Genomic DNA, 8,438 nt, shown 5'->3' on the forward strand with positions numbered 1-8,438 from the left:
TAATTTTTTTTTCTATATTTATTAATTTGCCAATTAATTTCTTTCTATACATAGTAGAGACGGGGTCTCACTCTTGCTCAGGCTGGTTTTGAACAACTCCTGAACTGGAGCAATCCGCCCTCCTTGGCCTCCCAGAGTGGCGCCTGGCCTTTTTTTTTTTTTTTTTTTTTTTGAGACAGAGTCTCGCTTTGTTGCCCAGGCTAGAGTGAGTGCTGTGGTGTCAGCCTAGCTCACAGCAACCTCAGACTCCCGGGCTCAAGCAATCCTCCTGCCTCAGCCTCCCGAGTAGCTGGGACTAGAGGCATGCGCCACTATGCCTAGCTAATTTTTTTCTATATATTTTTAGTTGTCCAGCTAATTTCTATTTTTTTTTTTTTAGTAGAGAAGGGGTCTCCCTCTTGCTCAGGCTGGTCTCGAACTCCTGAGCTCAAACAATCCTACCGCCTTGGCCTCCCAGAGTGTTAGGATTACAGGCGTGAGCCACCACCCCCGACCTGGAACAGTGTTTTTTTTTTTCTTTTTTCTTTTTTTTTCTACAACAGAGTACCTGAGATGGAACAGTGTTTTTCAAATGGTAGCTTGGGAAATCAATATGCTTGGAAGCAACTGGCCTTTTGATGTTTTTACTTTTTATTATGAGAAATACCAAACATAGAGTAGAGAAAATTGCATCATGAACCACCATATACTGATCACCTGGATTTTTTTTCCTTTTTATTTCCTCTTTAAAATTTACTCTTTTTCACAGCATAAACTTTGACCACTTGATGTAAGAAAAAAAGATAAATATAAAAAATAAAATAAATAAAATAAAATTTACTCTTTTTTGGTGTATGGTGCTACGAGTGTAGACAAATGCATACAGACATGTAGCCACTACCACCACAATCAGGATACAAGACAGTCTCATACCCACCCTAAATTCCCTCATTCTACCCCTTTGTAGTCACCCTTTCCCCACCCAACCCTTGGCAAGCTCTGTTTTTTGTTTGTTTGTTTGCCTTTTCCCAGATGTCATATAAATGGAACGAATCATCAGGGCCAGGACTAAGGTGAGGCAAGTGATGTGTCGATGGCACAAAATGGGAGATGTCCCCTCTCAGGTTCCAGATCTTGCCCTTGCATGACCTGAGTGCCTCCCTTATGTCATGCACCCTAGTCCCAGCCTCGGGAGTATGCTATACAGTAGGCAGCGTTTTGAGTGTGGCTTCTTTAACTTAACATAGTGCATTAGAGATTTACCCATGCTGTTGAATTAAATAAGTATATTCCTTTTTATTGCTGAGTATTATTTCACTGTATTCCACTTTTTAAAGTCCACTCATAGCTTGATGGACACTTAGGTTGTTTCTACTTTTTGGCTATTCAGCATGAAGTTGTTATAAGCATTCATAATACAAGTCTTTCTGTGGACAAATGTTCTCATTTATCTTGGGTATAGGCCGAGGATTGGGATTGTTGGGTCATATGGTAGGTGTGTGCTTAACTTTATAAGAAAATGCCAAAGTGTTTTCCAGAGTGGCTGTGACATTTGGTATTCCTACCAGCAATATGTGACAGTTTAAATTAATCTGCATGCTCACCAGTTTTTGGTATTGTCAGCTTTTAAAAAAAGCCATGTGATGGGTGTGTCAATCACTTAGATTTAACCATGGTTGACATTTTGACATGTTTACTGCATCTGTCTGAAGTAATTTAAAGTAAATTACTAACATGTGTGGTCCCCAACCCCGTGGGCTACAGACTGATACTGGCCCATGGCCTGTTAGGGACTGGCTGTATAGCTCCGCCACACTCCCTACCCTCACACCCCTTCCTTCTGTGGAAAAATTGTCATCCATGAAACTGGTCCCTGGTAGCAAAAAGGTCAGGGACTGCTGACTAACATCATGTCATCTTAGCTTTAAAAACTTCAGTATGTATATTAGTTCATTTTCTGTTGTTTATAACAGAACACCTGAAACTGGCTAATCTATAAAGTAAAGTCATTTACTTACTACAGTTATGGAGGCTGAGAAGCCCAAGATTGAGGGGCCTCATCTGGTGAAGGCCTTCTTGCTGGTAGGGACTTGCTGTGGAGTCCTGAGGTGGCACGGGGCTCCACATGGCAAGGGCTCTGAGTATGCTAACATGCTAGCTCAGATCTCTCTTCCTCTTACAAAGCCACCAGTTCACCTCCCCTGATAACCCATTAATCCATTAACCCATTAATTTATTAATCCATTCATGGGATTAATCCATATGAAGGCACAGCCTTCATGAGCCAATCACCTCTTTACGGACCCACTTCTTAATACTACAACACTGGGATTAAATTTCAACATGAATTTTGGAGGGGACATTCAAACCATAGCAGTATGCATCTCTAAAATATAAGGAAATTTCTGTATATAATCACTATACTATTATCACACCTTACAAAAAAATTAACAGTAATTCTTTAATATCATCTAAAACCTAATCATAGGCCTGGTGCAGTGGCTCACGCCTGTAATCCTAGCACTCTGGGAGGCCAAGGCAGGCAGATAGCTCGAGGTCAGGAGTTCGAAACCAGCCTGAGCAAGAGCGAGACACCATCTCTATTATAAATAGAAAGAAATTAATTGGCCAACTAATATATGTAGAAAAAATTAGCTGGGCATGGTGGCACATGCCTGTAGTCCCAGCTACTCGGGAGGCTGAGGCAGCAGGATCACTTGAGCCCAGGAGTTTGAGGTTGCTGTGAGCTAGGCTGATGCCATGGCACTCACTCTAGCCTGGGCAACAAAGCAAGACTCTGTCTCAAAAATAAATAAATAAATAAAATAAAACCTAATCATATTCAAATTTTTCCAGTAGTCCCCAAATATCTTTAATGCACTTGGCATTCAAACACGAACTAGAATATAAAATATTAGAGTGTGTTGCATGCAGAAAGGTTAAGCATTGTTACCTGAAAACATGTGTGTGTAATGGATTGCAAAATAGAATATTTTTTGCTTGTTAGTTTTTCACTATGAGACATGGTCAAAAAAGTCAAAAAGCTTTGATGTAGAACTTGAAAGTATTATGGGGGTGAGGGGAAATTTCCCCTTTGCCCTGGAAGGCTCACTGAAAGATCAACTCACAATAAGGCAGATTAATACGAGAAAGAGATTTATTTACCATGTGCATGGGGAGAATCACAGAGTGATTACCCAATATCTCAGTGGGGTCCAGAAATTTATATACTCTCCTTTTAGAGGGAAGGGGGAGATGAGGAATATAGGTAATTCTTTTTAGGGGAAATAAATGGCTGCTAGGGAGGATGAATAGATACTTGGGAGAATGAATGGATGGGGGAAACAGATTGATTTATAAATTAACCTGAAAGATGGATATAACATTTAAAATGATTTGGGCCAAGTCTGACTGCATTCTTGATCTTCTTTCCTGTAATATATTGAGATAACAGGGAGGGGAAGGGAAGTCCATTGTTCTTTTTGATGGGTCTGGTTTTTTATGAAGAAAGAGGGGAATACCCTGAAAAATGCCAGTTGATCTCTAAGGGCTTTTAATTCAAAATACTCTTTATACCAAGGAATCATATTTGGGGGTGAAATTTCCTGAGCTTCTTCAGTATCAGTAAAGTCAGAAAGAAAAACAAGATGTTCAATAGCATTCCTTCTTGTCAACATTTTCCTGATGATTCCAGTCAGTGAAAAAGAAAAATGTATAAATATTGTAAAGGAAGATACAAAACTGTCATTATTTGCAGACAATATGATTTTCTTCTAGAAAATCTGAGAGAATATATATAACCCAAAAGCTTTGTTTTATTGTTTTTTTTAAGTAATCACAACCATTTAATTCACATTTGTTCAGCCACTCACATCCATATCCAAATCTTCTTCCATGTATAGTTCATAGTCAACTCTAGATTGGTGAGTGGGCCAGGGTTGTGTGGTTTTTGTCAATCTCATAGGAAAATGAGACAGCATCTGTTAAGTTTAGATATAATGTCCTAGCATTGTTTATTTCTTGTTGTGTATTTTCTCTGTTTTCCTGGTATACTTTTTTCCCATCCTTTATTTTTTTTATTTTTATTTTTTTTTGAGATAGAGTCTCGCTTTGTTGTCCAGGCTAGAGTGAGTGCCGTGGCGTCAGCCTAGCTCACAACAACCTCAAACTCCTGGGCTCGAGCGATCCTTCTGCCTCAGCCTCCCGAGTAGCTGGGACTACAGGCATGCGCCACCATGCCCGGCTAATTTTTTTTTTTATATATATATCAGTTGGCCAATTAATTTCTTTCTATTTATAGTAGAGACGGGGTCTCGCTCTTGCTCAGGCTGGTTTTGAACTCCTGACCTTGAGCAATCCGCCCGCCTCGGCCTCCCAAGAGCTAGGATTACAGGCGTGAGCCACCACGCCCGGCCCCCATCCTTTATTTTTTAACCTTTTGATTGAAGTATACATACAGAAAAGTTTACATATTATAAAATGATGAAATTTCAGAAACTGAAAATGCCCATGTAATGAATAGCTAATTAGCAAACAGAACAATGTTAGGTACCCCAGAAGCCCACCTCTATCCCTGTCAGTCACTACTTGTCCCTCCCCCAAAATAATTAAAAGAAATTTAACAGATTTAAAGTGCCTTCTATGAGGTGAACAATTTTAAGCAGAATCTTACTCTAAGCACACTTGCAATACAGCAAATGACCTTTGGTAATGTGAGTAATCATTTGTTATCAGGTATCATCTGAGCTTCTCTATATATTTGGTTTTGTTAAAGAAGTGCACATTTTAAAACATGTTCAACAGCCAAACTCTTGTTACTTTTGAATTATTTGATGGCTTGAATTGTCTATGAGACTGTTCACCACCATTGGTGAAAGTAATTACTTTTGTGTGTGTGTCTCTGTGTGTGTGTGTATGTATTGGCCTTCATGTTTAATGATAACATGGATAATAGCAAGAGAAATAAGGTGGATGGTTCAGTGTATGACCAATAATTATTTTAATACTATGCACATGTCAATATTGTCCTTCAGTTTGTAACCATAATTGTTGAATCTGCTGAAATTTTTGAGTTTGTCTCTTCATTTTATAACTGGGCCATTATCTGTGCAAACTTGCCTTGCTTTGAACTATTTTTAAAGTATTTCCCTTGCCTTCTTTTTTTTTCATTTGTCTTAATTCCAGTCTTTAATCATGAGCTAGTTGGATACCACATTGTCACTGGGGCATTCAGCATATCCTAGGGTTGACTGTTTGTGAAACTGTATGCCACCCCCCAAAACAATTTAATTACTTGCAGTGAGAAATATAGCTGCTATGGCCAGTAGATACCAGAAAGCTGTAGTTCTCAAAACTTATAATGCATTAGGTTTACCTGGGGCACTTGATACAAAATTTATAGCTCCCCTTTAATTTGCATTATATTTTTGTTCCCTTTGGAGTTTCATCTGCCATATGATTTAGTAAATCTAGGTGGAGTTCAGACATGTGTGGCAAGCTACTTGGAACTAGGCTGAGTTTCTGTCATGGCCACTCTATTTCCACGTCTGTACCCTGCCTGCCATTTCCCAGACTGTCATATTTTTTCCCCTTCTCCCAAACTCCACTACTGTTGTTCTTCCAAGCCGTCCCTCTTCTGGTGAGATTAATTGCAATATTCCTTTAAGCTCTCCTTTCAGCATGAAAATTTAATAATTTGTTTCCATTTGAGAATCCTAGAGAACTGGCTAATGAACAATAAAGTGTTACTGGGTAGTAATTGTCTAATATGATAATTCCCCAATTCCCTATTTAGCTAGGGCCTTCCAAACTTTTACCCAAGCATGACCTTAAAGGGTAGAGTTTGCATAGTTGGTAGGTTCAATGCAGAAAATCTGAGAAAGGGAGCCAGTTAGCCCACCTAGAGGCCATTTGAACATATTTATCAATTCTACACATGTAGCTGCCTTTGCATATAACCCAAAGGCTAAATGATTCAACAAAAGTTACTTGTATTTTGTGATCTAATTGTTGATGATCTTCTCTGCCACTTTACTACGTGGCCTAAAGTGACTGCTCATGAGACCATACCTGATAACCACACAGAGTGACAGGAAGAAGTCTCACCGCCACAGAGAACACTGAACACATTACCTTCTCTCTGAATTTCTACTATGGTTTCATGGTATCTGGATTCTCTAGCCAGGTTACAGCCCAAGGACATGTCAGTTTTCTTGATTTCCTCTTTTATAGGTTCACTGATGACACACTGGTATTTAGTGAGTAACTTAGCTGACAGAATTTAGTGATGGCTTTGGACTGTGAATAAATGAAAATCTTGGGCTTTCCTGATATAGCGTATGGATGATCATGTTTCTTGCACCCCATTTTTTTTTCTTTTTAAGTTTAACTTGTTTGTTTTGAATAGGTAATACCTTAACATGGTTCAAAAACAAATAGCAAGGTTTACATTTAGAACCTACTCCTGTCCCCATCCACCCCACTCTTCCCATAGGTAACCACCTTATTTATTTCTTATATATATCCTTTCAGTATTTTTATGCAGATAGGCAAAAATACATATTCTCAGTAACATATGCCACCTTTCTTACACAAAAGATGGTATATTACTATATGCTATTCTGCATCTTGCTTTCTTTGCCTAAAGAACTGTGCATCTTCCCATACTTACAGAGTCCTTCCTTCCTTCCTTCTTCCTTCCTTCTTCCTTCCTTCCTTCTTCCTTTCCTTTCCTTTCCTTTCCTTTCCTTTCCTTTCCTTTCCTTTCCTTTCCTTTCCTTTCCTTTCCTTTCCTTTCCTCTCTCCTTTCCTCTCTCCTTTCCTTTCCTTTCCTTTCCTTTCCTTTCCTTTCCTTTCCTTTCCTTTCCTTTCCTTTCCTTTCCTTTCCTTTCCTTTCCTTTCCTCTCTCCTTTCCTCTCTCCTTTCCTCTCTCCTTTCCTCTCTCCTTTCCTCTCTCCTTTCCTCTCTCCTTTCCTCTCTCCTTTCCTCTCTCCTTTCCTCTCTCCTTTCCTCTCTCCTTTCCTCTCTCCTTTCCTCTCTCCTTTCCTCTCTCCTTTCCTCTCTCCTTTCCTCTCTCCTTTCCTCTCTCCTTTCCTCTCTCCTTTCCTCTCTCCTTTCCTCTCTCCTTTCCTCTCTCCTCTCCTCTCTCCTCTCCTCTCTCCTCTCCTCTCTCCTCTCCTCTCCTCTCCTCTCCTCTCCTCTCCTCTCCTCTCCTCTCCTCTCCTCTCCTCTCCTCTCCTCTCCTTTCCTTTTCTTTTCTTTTCTTTTCTTTTCTTGAGACAGAGTTTCACTGTGTTGCCTGGGCTAGAGTGAGTGCCATGGCTTCAGCCTAGCTCACAGCAACCTCAAACTCCTGGGCTCAAGCAATCCTTCTGCCTCAGCCTCCTGAATAGCTGGGACTACAGGCATGCGCCACCATGCCCGGTTAATTTTTTGTATATATATATTTTAGTTGGCCAATTAATTTCTTTCTATTCTTAGTAGAGACGGAGTCTCGCTCAGGCTGGTTTCAAACTCCTGACCTCGAGCAATCCGCCCTTCTCGGCCTCCCAGAGTGCTAGGATTACAGGCGTGAGCCACCATGCCTGGCCGATACACTGATTCTTTGTCAAGCAGGAGGAGATAATTCCAGGGTTACCAGGAAAATCTATGTTTTGCATAAAGAATGATTGCCCTTGAAAAAGTTGTGACTAGCTGCTTACACCCAGAAGTCTGGTTACTCAAGGTGCTATATGAAGCTAAAAACAACACACACTATTCCCTACCTTATCCCCCTACCCACTGCATAAAATCTCATTGCTTCATCTTTGTGAAAAGACAGGTCTGAGAAACTGATCTTGAAGGAGCTCAGGAAATTTCACTGCAAAACATGACTACTTTGTGATTCTCCCCATGCACATGGTAAATAAACCTCTTTCTCTTATTAATCTACCTTAATTGTGAGTTGGTCTTTCAGAGAACCTTCTGGGGCAACAGGAACGTTTCCCCTTGCCCCCACATTCTCCTGTCTTCTTGCTTTGGCCAAATTGAATAAATCTTTCTCTATCTCCAAACAATGGTGCCACAGTGTTTGGCTTTAGCTATGCATCAGGTACATGAGCCTGAATTTGGGGTTCTACAACAAATCTTTGTTCCACTTAGAGTTTAACCTGCCATATGTGTGAGGAAGAGATTGAACTTTTATCTTTTTTTGTATAGCTACACTGCTATCTCAATACCATTGATTTAAAATAAAAGTCCATCCTTACCTCACCAATTTGACTTTGTACTAACTTTCTATATGCATTTGGTTCTATTTATAGACTTTCTATTCTGTCCCATTGGTCTGTCTACTCATGTTCCAGGGACTCAGTGTGAGATTTTTTTCCATTTTGCAAGGTTAGCTCAGCATGGTGGACAGAGGAAATGGACAGGTACTATAACAAAGAGACCCAGTATTTTACACCAGTAGTTTAAACAAG

This window comes from Microcebus murinus, chromosome X (assembly GCF_040939455.1).
Source record: "Microcebus murinus isolate Inina chromosome X, M.murinus_Inina_mat1.0, whole genome shotgun sequence".
Classification (NCBI taxonomy): domain Eukaryota; kingdom Metazoa; phylum Chordata; class Mammalia; order Primates; family Cheirogaleidae; genus Microcebus; species Microcebus murinus.